This window comes from Rhopalosiphum maidis, chromosome 1 (genome assembly GCF_003676215.2).
Source record: "Rhopalosiphum maidis isolate BTI-1 chromosome 1, ASM367621v3, whole genome shotgun sequence".
Taxonomy (NCBI): domain Eukaryota; kingdom Metazoa; phylum Arthropoda; class Insecta; order Hemiptera; family Aphididae; genus Rhopalosiphum; species Rhopalosiphum maidis.
The window spans coordinates 31,038,848-31,057,335 of NC_040877.1; the positions used below are offsets into that span (position 1 = coordinate 31,038,848).

Sequence of the window (18,488 nt, forward strand, 5' to 3'; positions counted from 1 at the left end):
AAATGACAATTAACAATAACCAAACATAATATTTCTATAACAGAAAAATACGGTGAATTTTAAACTTCTATTTTTCTATATTTCGGGATAAAATGAGAGTACAAGGTTGACAAGGGCCCTTTGGGGATGTTTGAAAATTATTTAAGACAACTTAGCCTCCTTCACCCTGCTTTTGACCAATTATACCTAGTTATATTACGTTTATAATATAGTTGATAAATACACTTCATTATTCATTATATATGCATATATCATAAACATAATGCCTGTATTATAATAAACAGTATAACGATTTACAACATTTCACGAAAATAATTCAATTGACAATTACCGTCTGCGTGTACGTGATGATAATATATTTTATTAAGAATTTAACCCAAGAGAATTGTTGTATTTGTCATAGTTCAATATCCGCCGTGGCGAGCTATCCCAGACGCCGGGTGAAAAAAACAAATTTTAAAATTAAATCCGGTTTGATTTTTATCGTTTTTTTTCACTATATAATACGATCGTGGTAACGGTTTTTTATTAGAATAGGTCATTGCGAAAATTGAAATTTCTTACTGAAACTAATTACCAAGAATGTGCAGGGGTTTATATACGTACGTCATTATCTCGCGCGTGTGTTCGTCGATCAATAACGCCGCCGATCATGTCGATTTTTGTATGCATCCTGATATTTGATCGGAACGCGGTAAACTGCAATTGAATATATTATTTAGCGAATTGGCAATAATTTCGCCACAACACGTATTATATCCAGACGAGTACATACTGTAAAATCATACCTATATTGCTCTTTAAAAGGTCGATTGCCGGTAGCATGAACTCTATTCATATATATGTATTACATATGTAGGTACATTGTACATTGCGTATAGAACACAAAAATCGTACACGATAAATTTGTTTTCAGTAATTCGAAATCAGCGAAGTTTATGTTCTAGATTATTTAGATTGTAAATTTGTATTGATTCGAAATCATTGTGCGTTATTTCACAGTTTTGTACATAATACCTACTACAATCAGCCGACTAGTCGACCCAAATAATGCCTTTTATTACCAAATGATCCGCAGCACAACATAGAAGAATATAACATAACATGCGTATTACCAGTGCCACTGGGGACGCAGAAATAATTTTTAAGGTATTTAAATAGTAGATACCTACATAATAATATAAATAGGCACTGAAATAATATGTAGAAATTCGCAGTGCGGCGCAAGGTACTCGGCATCAGCTGCATACTACAGCATACTGTAGTTATCTAATCGACGATTGATAAATCGTTGGACATCATCGGCCTAAACGTGACCACTGACCACGTATCATGTGATATAGCAATAGTATACAGCACGGATATTTATCATCCATACGCACGCGGCTTTCATAATAACATACATAAATGGATAGTATGTGATCACTGTAAATCGTGTAAATTTGATCTGCGTACACCGTGTCTAAAATAATGCGTTAAAACGCACACATATAATATGTAATATTTTTGTGTGTGTGTATTGTTATTTCGTATCTACAGATGGCTTACGACGAAGTTTTCACAAACACCCGCAAAGCCTATGTTATAAGTATACAGCATACACGTATCGACGCTTGCATTAATATATTACGGTTTTCAGGACGCGCTCGTTACATTCTCGAAAGATAACCGCCAAACATTTATCAGTAAATTGATGATACGTATATATTGTATATATATTTAGTGATTAGAACCAAGTATATAGTTGTTTTAAGCGAGTTTTCGATCGTTGCACGGTTGTCCGCGGTCGTTCAAATACAACACAATATAACTTGGATTTTCGAAGTTTCGTAATCTCCGGTTCGTAGCAGTATAACTATATAGACTATAAACTATAATATTACTAAATATAAGTTTGGATATGATATGTTGTACAACGAAGATTTCAACCGAGAGTCATAAATTCGAGGCCTATTTTCAAAACAATATAAATATACGAACTCGTAAGTGTTATTGACTAATCGTGTTTACTATTACTATTTTGTCTGTTGACATTGGAGACGATCATTACCATTTGAAACGTTTACGATGTTATACGCTCATACAGGGGTATATATTATAATATATTGTACATTTCGTATGACTCCAATACTCGTACATCGCACAAGAGAAAATGACAACGATAAAACGCTATACCTACAGCGAATAGCGATAACGTGATCTGATGCATTATTGTGACAGTAGGGAAATGTTTGGGGTGCAAATATAACCTTTTATTTAATTTATCACCTCTCTCTGACCTCCGCATCTGTTGACTAGTTAAAAATGTTAAAAAGCAATAATATTTATTTTTGTCTATTACTATCACTAGGTACTTGATCGATTGTAATTTATTAAAATAATACCAACTGACTATAAACATACATAATGATAATTATATTAAGAAAATATTAAGGATTATATACAAATCTGTATAAATTATACGGCAACGACTGAAAATGTATTATTTATATTACGTACGATTTTAAAAATTGGGGTACCACGTTAAAGTTTACTTATTAAATTTTTATTAATTAATAAAACGCCAAGACGGAACTACAATTATTATAGTCACACAATTTAACCACTGTATGGTCTGTATGTCTGTATATGATATTATGTTCATCAGTTCATTAGTGAGTTACACCAGTGCAGGTTATCTCACAACAATTATAATAAATATATTACGTATTTACATCGTTCTAATAACTAGTTTGCGTTTATACAACCCGATATTATAATGTAGCGTGCGCGTTGTGCGCGTTACATCATTTTATAGATTAGGATTTTACCGTTTTACGAATCTTTACCTGGACAATGTTTAAATCATTTCACCCGTTCCCTGCTATAGAGTATAGACCATCTATGTGTTTGTCGCTCGGCGTGTACGTATTAGGTTTTTTTTTCTTTTTTGGAAATGATATTATACGATTGTCATCAATCTCACACACACAAACACACGCGACTCACGTGTCACTATATAGGTATATTACGACGATGGCGGCAGCAGCCGACTTGACAGACGCGTTTATCGTTGTATCGCGCCGACATTGTTACGCGTATCCGCGAGAACCGGACGAATTATTTCGATCATACCTATACCACGATACGTCTTATACAATGTAATATAATCTCCATCTCCGTGCTGCAGTCTTCAAGCCAAATCGTTTTTATTATTATATTTTATACTCGTCAGTTTCCTAACGAGTTTGATTCCGATTTGATGTTTCTCATCATATTCTATATATATATATATATATATATATATATATACTTCTAGATGTGTAGGTACGTCCTGCGGTTGATTTATACAGGTGCAAATTTTTTTCCATCTTCATTTTTTTCTTTTTCGCTATTCGAATTGTTTTAAACGTACTCGCGCGACCAAGTCGACACCGCTGTAATGCCTGCAGTAGTGGCGACGACTATAGTGACTACCGTCGGCGGCGGTTAATGACTTGGATACAATACGCGTTTCTTTGGTTCCCTTCACACCCACCTACCTTCGTCGTGGAGGCGCATATACAATTCGTCCTTACCATACTCTTTACCTCGCCGGTTGTTGCAGCGCGCACACACACTCAAAATAAAATAATATAATATAATTCTTTTTAACGATCGCCAGCGTGTGCTATTTGAATATTCCACGCACAAACTATGCAGTCGGAATGTGTTTATGAATGATCGGCCCCCGAGGTACGCAGTCGCGCGCGTGTGTATAAGTAGAAGTTTTCATCGACGACGACGACGACGACGACGACGTCGTAACGCGTTTCTCGTTATGTAAACCGGAGCGGTTGTATTCTCTTTCCGCTGCCGTCGTCGCCGCTGTCCACTGAATTTTGTATAGCCACCGCCATCGATATATTTTTCGATTCTTCCAAGTCGGTTGACGTAAATATTTTCCAAAAACAACCTATTATAAAACATCCGTTGATTTTTGACTATCGAGAAACATATCAAAAACAAGTCGTCAAGAACCCGCAGCGACTGTGTAATTGCGAAAAAAAAAGGTTGATTATGATTTTAAAAAATACGTTGGTACGCTACAGGACACTTCTTAAATACCCCTTCCGGCAGACTAAGCCACCAAGTATGATACGTGGTTTATTACGTAGTTAAATTCGATTTGATTTTCCGTAAGTCAACTGGAGAATCTGCCGGACTATTCTACCACCACGTTGTTACGAAATAGGATTCGATTATGTATAGATGAATAATAATATAATTATAACGAGTGCGTGGTGAAATTAAACGAGCTGCATATTATGCACGCGTATACGTAAACTACGGTATCGCATCAGAGTTTATTGTATCAATTATGATGTATACATAATATAATGTAATATAGGCGTAAATAATATTTCGATTACGTCGTCGAAAGTCGTCAGAGACGAGTTGAGTAGAAAACAAGCGGAAAACACGAATTATATTATAAATTGCAGCCCGTGTATACTTATAGTGATTCATCGATTCGACATAGATATTAATTCGATTCGAGACATAAGTTTTGTGGCAATATAGTTTTAGCAGTATATTTCATGAATATCTTTGCCTCTGAATATGCAGGTGAATTAATACCGTAAATTCATGAATCGTGAACGCAATAATATAACAGCAATAAAGTTGCGGCCATCTAAATAAACTCTGAAGATAATAATATAGATGTAGATAAATATTATTTAATTTCGATGGGTTAAGAAGGGAATTTGAGGTGAAATCCATATTCCTAATATTAATGCAACAAACTGCAGTTTAGCGCATATAATAGCGCGTGACCATTATCAGTTATCACCTATACACGTTTATATTTTGTATATATAAATTAAAATGATGGCTAAATAATATAAAATGCCGCATACACAACAAACGACAAATGCGCAGTGATTTCCCTTGACCTAGTGCACGTAAACGATGATAATGTTATATGTACCTCTACTACCTATAAACTATGTAATATATAGTATATTATCATTTGTCGCTGTCTATTTATATGTGTATATGTAGGGCATATATATACATAAACTATATTATAGGTATTATGTTTAAGATCGTTTCATTAAGTTTATACGATGGCGTAGTGAGTGTAAGGCTTCAATCGCTGCAGTAGACATTTAAACAGCTATTGAATTACTGGAGTCTACCGGAAGGGACATCATCTATATTGTTAAGCATGTATAAAGACTTGACCCATATATTATATATTTTGAACGCGCTTGTTTCAATAACGTTCTGTAGTCGCATTCTTTTAGTAGTAAGGTACCTATATGTAGTCTATAATTGTAATACTGCGTTGACTTACAAATAATTTAACGTCTGTTATATTATTATAGAGCTATGTATATATTATATGTATTAAGTTTAGGTCATACTACTCGTACTCATACAGCACACGTGTAACATAGGTATACAAAGTATAACATAATATACTAAACTGATATATTATTTTTAACATACCTAATAACTAATAAGTATACGATAATATAATTTAGAAATCGAATAAGAAAAATACATTGACCGTTTGGATTATAGTCGCAAATGGACGAAACCATTCTAATATATTATTTTGTTTTCCTAATTGTATTTTTGTTTCATAAATTAAATCATACTTTAAGAAAGAAACCAACTATATCAAGGATACATTATACCGTGGTTATATAATTGTTATGAATTCAACTTATTTCATTATCATGTTACATATAAATATATATATTTAGTATACATAATATTATGTTTACTAATATTACGTATTATTATAATTAAAAATGTGCGGTTGCGGTTTGGTGTTTGGTAAGTCTATTATTAATATTATTATACTCATAAAATCATAGATATATTATTATTATAAGTAAAATCTTGCAGAATTAATACTTTTGCCTGTTTGTGTACATATATATATATATAGGTACACGAGATTATAATTTATAGTTCTTATATATTATACAAATGTAAAACTGAAACTAAAAAAAAATCCACTATACAATCTGACATCCGTTATTAAAACATAATTCAATGAATAATATGTATTACACATATAAGCACGGCCTCGTTTTGATATAATTTATCGAAGCATGTAGTGACCTATACTGGACGCTGTGCGTATTAGGTTATTTATTGGAACATCAGAACGAATGCAGGCAATAAGTTATAATAATTGCAAAAAATTAAAAAAATTAAAAAACAATATGTACCACACCCGAGGCACTCGAGTGTATAATTTGGGTAGGTGCCTATATATGAATATTGTATACCATGGATTGCTGAAATGTGAACAAATCTAAAAGTAAATTTGTGATACTCATACCTACTCGATATGCTAGACTCATTATTTTGAAATCGATACTTCAATTATTTTTTACGTGATAGGTATACTCAGTTATTCAATGCACTTAAGACATTGTAATATGTTATAATTTGAACCGAATATTCCAAATACCCATCTTATCCACTATAAATTATGAAATTTTCTAACAACGTTAACATAGGATATTCTTGATATAGTTACCTTCACGGCTAAACCTACCATTTTTTCAAACATGTGTGATGTAAATGTATAAAAAACAAAATAATAAACAAATTATATTTCACCATTCAGACAATGCGAGTTTTAATAACAGCGATTTGTTTGTGCAAAGACAATTTTTTTTCCATCCGAAATACGAGTAGGTACTTTATAAATAATCATTTCGAAATAGAAAATACCTATTATTTAAACTCATAGTGGTATAATTTGAAAAATCTAAAAAAAAAAAAAAGAATCTACTCCATTATTATTATTATTATATATTATTATGTACTATCCTCCGTAACTAACTATTACTTTCGGTCATTGACCATATTGTGTATTAATAAACTTACGTGAAATTTAAAAGAATAAATATCATATAAATATATTATACTGTAGTACTATACGTTATAAAATATAATGCATAACAAATAAAAGCAAATAGCAATAATTAAACAAATGTTGTTTACCTATTTAACAAGAAATGTACTGAGTACCTACATCTACACAATATTATTCAAATGATTTAAAAAACAACTTTTCGGTTACGTATTTCAAATGATTTTTTTCAGTAAATCGTAAATAAAATAAATTTTATACCTGCATTCGTAAAAATGTTTTGACGATTTTATTGAAATTACAATGCACGTAGTTTATCGTTTTCATAATAATATCCAATTATAGTATGGACATAAAACTATGTGTATTATCATAATATTATATGGTAATTGATTATTAACGCAAAAAAAAAAAAATCAGTCCCGTGAAAACAACTGATCACATAACGAGATTATCAAGAGAAACGTAGACACTAACCTATGAAGTAATTTTTAACCGGAGGTATCCAAATTCGGTTGTGAAATATTATAAATAAAATAACAATAACAATAATAAACACAAGGCGCATATAATATTGTCGGTTTTCCTATTATCTATAATAAATGATAATATTCTCCAGAAAAAATGTTGGGCATCATAATATTATTATTATATTATAATTTAAAACACATCTCGTGCGAGCGACCGTGATCACACCGCGCAGTCGGCCGTGATAAATTCGATACGCGCGCCGTATAGGCATACACAGAGCCGATTTCTTGAATGATATCGCGGTTATGTAATTTATATTATTAATCCGATCGATTTTTGAAATTGTTTTCGGTCGTGTCGTGTTCTTCGATGGTCTTGGTCGTCGGGCATTGTCGACTTCGAATGATGACCGACACGTCACCCTAACTACACTTTTCATTAGTTTCGTCTTTATATAATGTAATTCTTTACAAGGGCCACACCTATTGGCTATTGGCTATTATTATCGTTATTTAATATTAGTATATTGTTATTATTTCATTATTTACTCGCGACAACAATAAGATGACGGACACTGCGCGAGAAGTCGAGAACTCGCGTCCTCTGATGTCGTGCTCTGGACCGGTTCGCGCGTATATTATATATTTTATTATCACACCAATCGCACGTGCCCGACGGAACGCGGACCGAAATATTATATTGAATATTACTCTATGTGTTGAATACGATATCGCGATCGTCTTTTCAAGGTGTCATGTGGTTATTATTTATTAGGTATATTATTTTTCGGGAAATATTTGCTTAAACTGCTTACTGCATCAACCATCATAATATGTGTAATGTCGGCAATCCATATTACATAATATTTAGACCACCATTAGTTTTAGTACGAAATGGTTTTTCTTTCCAACGAATGAATGCAAAACAAAATTTTACGTTTCAGTACAATAATTTACCGTATGCAATGAATTCTGCAGCAGTAGTCGTTTAAACCGTTGTAGTTGTACGAAGCCAATAAAAAAAATAAAGTGATTAAAAGTTAAGAACATTTGGGCAATTGGACAGTTATACTAGTTATAGTAGATATAGGTATATAATATTACAGATAAAAATATATAAACTCGTTGATTATATAGAAACACTGTATAGCAACGATATTATTATGTTACCTATAGTATATAGTACGTATTTATAATGCAATAGCATAAAATAGATGCGTTTCAGATGCAGGATGCAGCAGCGGTACATCTTAATCGGTCGTCGTATATATACATAGTACATGAGTACTAAAACTATTATATATTATGTCTAATATTACGCAGCATGTTAAAACAGTAGTATAACAGTCAACAGGAACATAATAATATCATTATTCCAATTCAAATGATTTTAATTCGGTGATTACGCGCGTGCGCATTGTCTGCAGTAATGCGCGGCTGCAGATCGGTTTTTAATTTTCGTATTTCGTGTCCACTTTCACTGCACCAAGCGAGTAGCAGATATAGATAGTCATAGCAGTAAAAGAAAAAAAAATGCGTAACTCAAAGCGTGTATGTACAGGTAGGTACAGTATGTTTCGTAATGATCGTGTGTTTGAGCTAATAACGACACTCTTTTAACAACACACTGAATAATTAATTATAATTGCTATAACAGTGTAATTAATCATTTCAGGGAGCTTCTTTTTTTTAAGCTGTTCACGAAGGACTTATGTCTGCAAAGACCACTTGTTGCGTTTAAAGCCGGTTAATATAAATTATATTCAGTAAAGCTAAGACGGAATTTTTTTTAAAAAATAATTTTTATAATTGTATAATAAGTCTGTGAAGGATTAAAAAAAAAACCGGTCGTCTATATAGGTTTAATATACTTAATTTTTTTCGTATATTAAAAAGAAGATTTTTTTTTACTTTTGCGTCTCAACAAGCACGCCCACTTGCCTGACCAATACATGATAAAGTCTTGATGGACCCACAAATGCATTTTACAAGATGGAAATTACCATAGGTTGAAAAGTTAGTAGTATAATAAGTGTTTTTTTTTTCATTGTCTGGAAATGACATTACATTAATAGCGTCTTGTCGGAATTCAGAGGGATAAGATGTTGTTCCACACTTCACAATTAATAAACATCGTCAAGAGGTAATTATGTTACTCACGTAACAACAACAACACTAAATATTCTCCAATACATCGAATGATTCCATATTTACTGCTATATTTTTCATTACCTATTTTGATTTTTAACATATATTGAGTATTTTTAATTTGTGATCTTGTTTATTTAGAATTTAGACAACGGTCAACACATCGTGCAAATCAGACATTCAATTATCTGATTTGATAATATCATCATAAAATATAAACTATTATATTAGATACTCAAGTACCTATACTTAATATTGTGTTTAAACTCATTGATATTAATTATTTAGATCAATTTAGTCAGCTAAATACTCAAGTACAACAGTATTATTATAATAAATTGGTGTTATTGTTTATTTGAATTTGATGATAATTGAAATTTATTTTTATAACAATTAAAAAATAAAATTAATGTTTCCTAATTTTTAAAGTATAATTTTGGTTATCACGGATAAACATTATAACAATATACACTGAAAGAATTTCTTTGTAATAGAACAAAGAATAACCATTAAAATATTATGTTAAATTTTTCAAGTGGTGGAATCAATTTAGCTTAAGATTAAACCTATTGTTTGATTATATTAAAATAATGTTAATTTATTTATACTATAATAAAATACTTTACATAATATTATGAATGTAACTATTCATTAAACTGTGAAAAAAATGTTATTAATGAAAATATAATATAAACTTTAAGATATTATAAGTTCTAAAAAGCGTTTCAATAGTAATATAGTATTGTACTATATTAAATACTAATATACATAATTATAATAAAATAATTATACGTTATAATATAACTACTACACTAAAGTAACAATAAAAATAAAGAAACGTCATAAGTCTGAAGTAATAATAATTTACATATATAGTGTTATGATTTCTATTTATGAACATTTCAAAATCCAGTAAGTATATTATCTCCAGCGTAGGATTAATTTTATATTTGACAGAGCATGAACATTATGTTTGCGAAAATATTTGCAATACTTTTGTATGGTAAAAAGTGAATGCACTACTAATAATTATATACTTAAAACCTAATTATACTAGTTATATTTCTATTGTTTCTTTCTTTTATATATAAATATATTACATATTTAAACTGTTAAATGAATTTACCATCATATAATATATTAATATTAGACGTAATTCGTTGAAATAAATATTTTATAAATCATATTCTTTAATGGCAAAACAATAATATTATTTTTTTCTTTTATAAAAATTTATTTTTACGTTTATTATCGTTACTATAGTATATTATTTTAGTTAAACAGTACATTTTTAAAGTTACAAACAATATATATTACGGTAGTAAAACGAATATAGTGTTTAAATTAATATCCATACCAACAAAGTATGAATAATGGATAACAAATGAGATTTATAATAACAGTTAATAAATGAGGATCCATGAATATAAAATTATTTATGCTCAACTAAATAGCCCTATATTTGAATGTATTTCATAATTAACTCATTATTTATAGGCTGTAATCTATAACCCTTAATTATCAACGTACGTGAACAAAATACCTACATTTGTGAAGCTGATGATTTTGCAATGTGTTTTAAAAACTGTAGAATTTAAACTGAAAAGACGAAAATTAAAATTCATATCGGTACAATATATATATTTCTGTTCAAAAAATTATTCACACGCGATTTTAAGTGTATTTAATCTAGTATAATATACTATACATTAAACATAATATACTGCAACACCATATATTATCTTTATGGAGGGTAGATACACAAAAATATAGGCGATAAGCATTTTTATTATGCTATCGGTTGTGACGTTTAAAATAATATCATATATATATATCATTGATTTGTTAAGAAAATTATGAAATGTATCTATATGTTTTTATTAGAAGTTTCGTTTGTTTTGTTTTGTTTTTGAAATGTGATAAGTTTTGTTCAACATCGACGGGTTGTATAACATATATAAAATTAAACATATAATTTACTTATTTTTAAAGATAAATAAGTAACTACGATGGTCTATCAAAATTTTAAAATTATAATCACAAACAACGTAGTCAAAAATAATAAATAAACGGTTTTAAACAAATCTGATAGCAGTATTATAGAAAACTTAAAAAAAAATGTTATTAAAAATATGTCATGTTTTAAAATATTTTTTAGAAAACCATAGTAGGAAGTTTTAATATAAATAACCGATATTCTATAAGACACAATACTACAATAGGTTATATCTCTAACCTTATTTCTATGTTGATTTGTATGAAAAAAAAAGTGTTGAGTTAATATTTTTCTGCTAATTAAAACTTATACTTGGAAAATTACGACGACAATTTGATTTTGTATACAAATATCGAATAGCAAATTGTGATTTCTTTTATCAATAGTGTTATGGTCCTAATATATCATGATATAAAATATAACGTCATTAATACTGCAGCCTCAAAGTTGAATGGCTCACTGCAAAGGTTAAAAAAATGATACTATATTTGACATTATACGCTGTGGCTGCCAACTGCGGAAAACGTTTACAAATAATAAAATATAGAGAACTTCCCTACTGGGTCTCGCAAGACCGCATGATGTGGCTAAACGAAAACCCACAAGTCTGCAATTCACGTCAACGATGATAATAATATAGGCATATAACATAACATTATTTAACGTAAAATATATACAATCATATACCAAGATAAAATCGACTGTGGGCTGCAGAGATCGATTGGCCGCTAATAACCATTGCATGTCCCGTCCGGATATCACGATGAGATTCGCGTGGCGTCGTATTTCCCACAGAAAACGAAAAACTCGTGTATGGATTACACTGGTTAGTGGTTACTGTGTATATATCTCGCGTAATATTGTTATATTTTTCGTTAATTGTCGTTGACACGCAAAACTAAAGATAATATTATAACTGCAGACACACAGTAAAAAAGAGAGACAGAGATAGAGAGTGAGAAAGACTGTCCGCTGACGAGACGCGAGTGCGTGGCGGAGGAAACGCGCGACGACTGCGACTCGAGACGGCCGCCGACCGGCGGTTGTCGTGATAAACGATAGTAATAATAATAATAATAATAATACGAACGAGTGTGTTGTATGCGGTTCTCTAGCCGGCGTGCGCGTGAAAACTTACAAGGTCCACCCACGCACCACCCCGCCGGCGCGTCACGCGGTAGGGAGACACAACACATACTTCATAATCCGTTCGGGATTTTTTTTTCCTTTCCCGTTTCGGGAGGTTTTTAATACTTTACGTAACGCGTGCGCCTCGGTCGAACGGTCAGCGACTCGCCGCGGACACACACTTCCGGGTATAATAATATCGGCTATATAATATTATAAACGCGTGCGGGGCTCGCGGCGACGGCGGCGCCCGAGGCCCCGAAATCAAATAAAACACGTGGTTATTTTTATTATACATATAGAATGTCTATAATATACCTATAATACGTAATATATATATTATTATTATATTACACTGCAGCGCCGATCGGACATAAGCGCGGTGGCGGCGTGGGTGTGTATATACGATGTATTATACGTAGTTATAAACGGAAATCGAATACGCACAGCGACGACTCACGTCGACGATGCCGTCGTCGATAAATAATATCATAACCGAATAGGTGTATATACCTACCTACACGTTAAGCTTTACGGATGTGCCGGACTTGTACCGCAAACGGTTTCCGGCCAATTATAACGATATATATTACATGGTATATATTAATATAATATGATGTGGAAATATCGATTTTGGTTTTTCTTCAATAGGTGTAAATATTATAGGTTCACCGCACCGTTTGCATATGTTTGTTAAAAAAAAGTGTTTAAGCGGTATGTGATCGCTATTATTGTGATACTTATATAATATGTAAAGTGAATAAAATGTATAAGGAAAATGTTTATATGATACGTCCGTACTCGAAAACACTAATCGATTTTCAGTTATAAATATTAATAGTAAGGTATGCCATTATATATGACGGGCAAATATTATAAATAGGTACCTATCGTATACATGTATAAAAAACTGTTTTAAAATATGCTCGTGCATATATTACCATGTTTATACATTGTGCAGTTGTGTATTTTACGATTATCAGAACATCGCGATATTATATGCAATTTTTTGTATCGTTTTTTCTGCATATCAATGCAGAATATATCTAAACGATATATTTATCCAATCAGCGTTTTATATTACACTACCTATGGGCTATATTATATGACTATATATTATTGTTTAAAGTGCGTATTATTATAATTGTATTTATAATAAATATAATATTGCGCTTTTGTAAATTTATATGATATTTATGATTATTATCTCAGTGAATCTCAAAAATAATACTTCAATTTTAACGATAAATGTACTATTTAATTGCGTACATTTATTAAATTATAATATTTATATATATTTATAACCGTCATAAAAAGTGAGTATTGAACAAACGGTGAGTAAGTTGCATTTGCTGTAAACACGGATATCTTTAAGACATTTAACCATGGTCTACAAAACACTTTTATATGGGAGCAAAATGAAATTGCGTAATGAAAATAACTAAGCATCTGTAATATAACTCATATATTATGTACTTGTAATATATATTTAATAGTACTTTTTATTAAATTGAAAATGTTGTTTTACTATACTCTATACCATGGCAATTTAATGAAATACACAGTAGTAATATAAATAAAATGCAGTACCTACCTTAAATGTATATTAATACAAGTGCTCAAAAGATTGTGGTAATTTTTTTTAATTCTGTCTACTATCTAGAGTTCAAGATAAAAGGTATACTTGTAATAGGTGGAATTATATATTTTAGCTACTATTAACATTATTCTACTGGAAATGGTCATCCCTTAATAGTATAGCCATTTACCCTAGTCCCTTCTGTATTTATAAAAAATAAAAAAAGTTGAAGTAAGTTTCTCTGTAGGTATATACTATATTGTATACAGGAAGAAGTACCTATATATCAGTACGCTGTAGTAAAGCGCTACATATTAATTATTTTAAATAACGTATTTGACATACTGTACAGATAACTTAAAATATATTTTTAAATAATTAAATATAACATAAAACTTATAACTTATAACTTATAAGTTTTTTTTAATGTAAGAATGAGTATTTTGAGCATTTAAATATACTGTTTTATATCTTTAGTTTGATACGTAGTCTTCCGAGCCTGAAGCTATTAAATTCTATTATCGTATATGCCACTTTTAATTCTAAATAACAGTACAACACAACAACACAACTGAGTTCAATTAAAAAAATAATAGCAATCTTATCAAATCACTATGAATTAATTTCATACATACTGATAAAATAATTTAGTAATAACTAAGGAATGAAAAAATTTAATTAAACGCGAAATACGGTGCGTTTTGTTGCATGAAACTCCTGTAGCAACACTGTTTACATGTATTGCCTCACTACTATTATAATTAAAAGAAAATTCAAATCGATTTCTTTTCACTGTTATAAAAAAGTGAAAGAATTAGACATATAATTATACATAATTTACTATAACGAATAAATTACATTTGATTTTATTCCGATAACTTTTTAAAAGTAACCTATCAATGACATATAAATGATATGAATTTAAAACACTTAATTATTAATTCGTGAGTATATATTACAATACACGGTATAATATGGAATGTGATTGTGACAAGAATGTAGTTACAGCAAACACACACACACACACGTATCGTATATTTATACACATTATTATACACTTAAATAACTTCTGGTTTGTTGCGCCGCAGTTACAAACTACCGCTGATAGTTTTGGATAATAACGTATTTCGTTATTAATTGCCCGGTAAAATATTAATTACGGCCATTTGCATAAACGGATAATCTATTTGAATTGCTTTTCTAATCGATACGCCGTAATAATAATGTAATGGCACGAAAAGAATGCAGAGAAAAAATGATATAAAGTAACGTCTATACTCATAGTTGCTGCCCTAATGCTTGTGTATATATACTGTATACATAAACATAATAATAATAATAATAATAATAATAATAATAATATAGCCGTATAGTGTATTAGTGTGCGTATAATAACATATAAATGTATATATGTCGGTAACCAGTTTTCCGCGTGCGCTATAATATTATAATACATTAGCGCACAACTGTCTGCGACTAATAGCTCCAAGTGTCAGGTGGTAAGACACGACATAATATAATAATGATAATAATAACAACAATAAGACTGTCTAATAAAGATATGCATTTTCTCAGTTAACGCATTGTTTTTTAACATAAAGTTTGAATCGTAATTACTAATTACAATATTTAGGTATATAGAAGTAGAAGACAATATCGAGGTACTACTTATAGTTTATTTTTTAACATTTTCAGTTTTTGGAAAATTTTATGTTGTTTAACTATTCATAATTGTAAAATTTCTTTACATTAGCTTTAAAAAGAAAACATTTAAGATGATAAAAATTACTGAAATAAACCTGCAAAATTGTGAAAATGTAAAATAAATTATTTCAAACGAATAAATACGTATTATATCTTTACATTTTTTTAAACTTAATTAATTGTAATTTTTCTTTATTTTTTTAAGGTATTGAATTTTTGATATTTTAAAAGTGGTTATAAAAGGTTTTATAGTGCCATTATATTCATAACTTAATAAAAACTGAGTAACCGCATAATATATACCGCGCTTATATTACACGCATACATTATATCTTTACAGGATTAGGTTTCTGAAATCGAAACTCGAAACAAAAATATAAACAGTTTTGAAAAAAAAATTTACGTGCCTCCGAAAAACACCTGTGGATTAAACATTTTCTGTCCGTCCAGCATATGTCCAGCATGAGTGTCCCGAGAACATTCTGTCGACTGACCTGTCATGGAACCCTAGCGTGTTGCAAAGCTGAGGCCACCCAATAAACTTAGTTCACGATTAAAGTCACAAGACTGATCACGTAATAATTTAATAATAATAACAATAATACTGTTCAGGCACGCCATCTGCAACAGGCGTTTTCTATGTGCACCTACGTAGGTACCATATAAACGTACATATCACAAATATCAGCTAAATAGCAAGTGGCATATAATAAAATATATAATACATGAATACAATTATTCGCCGCTCGTTGATAATGTATAATTTGAACGGATTACGTTTTCGTTGGAAAATTTCCGACGATCCTGAGCGGATTTCTGAGGAAAGTGGTTGTAAGTGATTGTATAATATTTAGTAATCATTCGCAGAATGTAGAATGGTATGCAAAAACGCATCATAGCTGTTGCTGTAATATATAATAGTATATTATGGTGGTGTGTTTTTTATAAAACACTTTTCGGAAGAATTTGTATACTTGATTTCTTACAGCCAATTAAGTCATATATATATATATATATTGTCAATATAATTTTTGAACCATTGCGAGAGAACATTGATTTTCTTAGTAAAATCTCAAACTGAGATAGTCGTTAATAATTTTAACACTTTAAACACTCAAAACATATTTTTACAATCTTGCTGCGTGTACCTAGTGCGTACGAATGATTCTCAATTCACATACAACTGCTGCAATTGCGGCATCCCGCAGACACAAACTCAATTAAAAAATTCTTTTCAAAGTATAGTACTTCTGAGCATTTTAACATAGGCAAGAAAATCATAAATGGATACATTTAAAACCATGACTACGCCACAAGACATCCTTCTTCCAAGCTCTGAAATAGGAAATACCGCTATTTTATAGCGATGAACACGTTTAACAAAAATAGTATACGTATCTACGTATATTACTTGCCATGTACAAATATATCAAAATTAAAGTACAATATTACCTATAATAGTTAACTGTTTAATTTTAATTACCTTGTATATTCCCCTAAGACGTGTTGTATAATATAAAAAATACATTTATTTTTACCTTAATCCCAAAACAATCGATTTGTTCACTCAGCGTACAATTTATTTATATTGAATAAAATAAAAAGCATTTAATGCTTATTCGAATAAAAATAATAAAAATGACTTGTATCGAGGTTTTTTTGTATTTTGTATTATATATGATCGTTATTAAAATATATAACTCTTGACACTAAAACACATTGCCATAACTCATAAGCGTGATTCCGTAAAACAATGTGGCTTAATGAATTATCATTATCCTAGCAGACCTAGTTTATACAAGTCAAATGCATTTAGGTCTAGGATAAAAAAAAAGTAATAGTGAATATTATATAATATTATATTATTGTTTATACTCGTACCACGATACAAGTGTGTTAAAAATATATTTGCAAATGAACGATTGCTGCAGTTGTACCTAATACCTATATAAAACAATATAAATAAGTTTTATTTTAAACACTTATATAATGGTATAATTATTATGATTTAATGATCGTGTGTGACAAATTCAAGTTGAAATTAATAGTTTATAATCATTTAAATAATTGTTATCTGAGAATGTTTGTATAATTCTCAAGCGTTTCATATATGTATACAGAAACATTAAATTAATACATTGAATTTATAATTCTCTTAATGCTTGTTTAATGACACTATATATTTCGAAACGAAGTAATTGACATGAATCATTATGCTCAACTGTATACAATTTGATGAATATTGTTTCAAGTATATCAAATAGTATTTGAAACAATATTCAGGATTTTTAAATGTACATATTCCATTTGCTACACTTACACATTAACTTCGTGATGAATGATCTAGTACGCACTTGAATATTACATTCAGTTTCTGTCTAGCAACACTTTATTACATCGCCTTTAAAAATAATTATTATTATTATTTCTATGAGTGTTGTAAAATAATTATTTAGTTGATTTAGGCTTAAATCTCACGCGCCTTAGAAATCAAGTTGAAATGTATGTCAATGACAAATTGTTTGATTTACAAATAATGGTCAGTTGTCTTATTTAGATTAGTGTTTAAATCAATGTACACGTGTCTTCACGTTTTCCTTA

General features: G+C 30.1%; 1 protein-coding gene across 2 annotated transcripts in view; it reads right to left on the reverse strand.

Moving 5' to 3' along the window:
• The window catches only part of LOC113549465, a 46,547-nt gene that overhangs the window by 12,037 nt on the left and 16,022 nt on the right, over window positions 1-18,488 (reverse strand). The window contains exon 1 of one of the 2 annotated variants that reach the window (XM_026950784.1): window positions 12,164-12,478. The exons of the other annotated variant lie outside the window; for it this stretch is intronic. The gene's annotated coding sequence lies outside the window, so the exon portion shown is untranslated. Of the gene's footprint in view, window positions 1-12,163; window positions 12,479-18,488 lie in introns of those variants that run through there. 2 annotated transcript variants of the gene reach the window in all.